Below are 586 nucleotides of genomic sequence, written 5' to 3'. Positions count from 1 at the left end.
TCCACTAGTAGGGAAAGTCATATTTTAGGTCTGCTTCATAGCAACTTATAATTTGACTTAAAAGAATAGCAATGCGTATTAGTAATTATTATTGTTGATATTATTAATTTGCTCTAAAATTAGCTCTAAGAGATTTTTTTCCTTCCTCTGAGCAGCAAAGCAATCATACCGTAAGAGTTTATTCACTGGGTAGTTCAGAGGGATACATTCAAGTCAGGGCTATACACAGTAGGAAAGCACTGCGTTACTCTCAAGGGAGGGGTGGGCTAGGGCTCTGCAGGTGCAGCAAAGCTCGGTCCCCACATCCCCGTGGGCTCAGTCTCTACCCAGGTAAGGTGTGTGACCCTCATGGTTCCTGGAGGGACATTGGTACCACAGGGTATATCAACAAATGCCTGTTTAAGGATGCTGAGAAGGAAAGTGGGATGTGGAGTCACTGGGCTCTGTTCAGGTTTTGACAGGGCATTTTCTGGAGCATGCAACCTCGGGCGAGTCACTTGATCTCCCTCAGACTCCATTACTTTCTTTTTCCATTTTTGCAAAACCTTTCCAAATTTCACTGAAAATTTCCCAAAGGTCTTGGTTA

Source organism: Crocuta crocuta, unplaced genomic scaffold (assembly GCF_008692635.1).
Source record: "Crocuta crocuta isolate KB4526 unplaced genomic scaffold, BGI_CrCroc_1.0 scaffold1880, whole genome shotgun sequence".
NCBI lineage: Eukaryota > Metazoa > Chordata > Mammalia > Carnivora > Hyaenidae > Crocuta > Crocuta crocuta.
Note: the sequence above shows the minus strand (reverse complement) of the source record.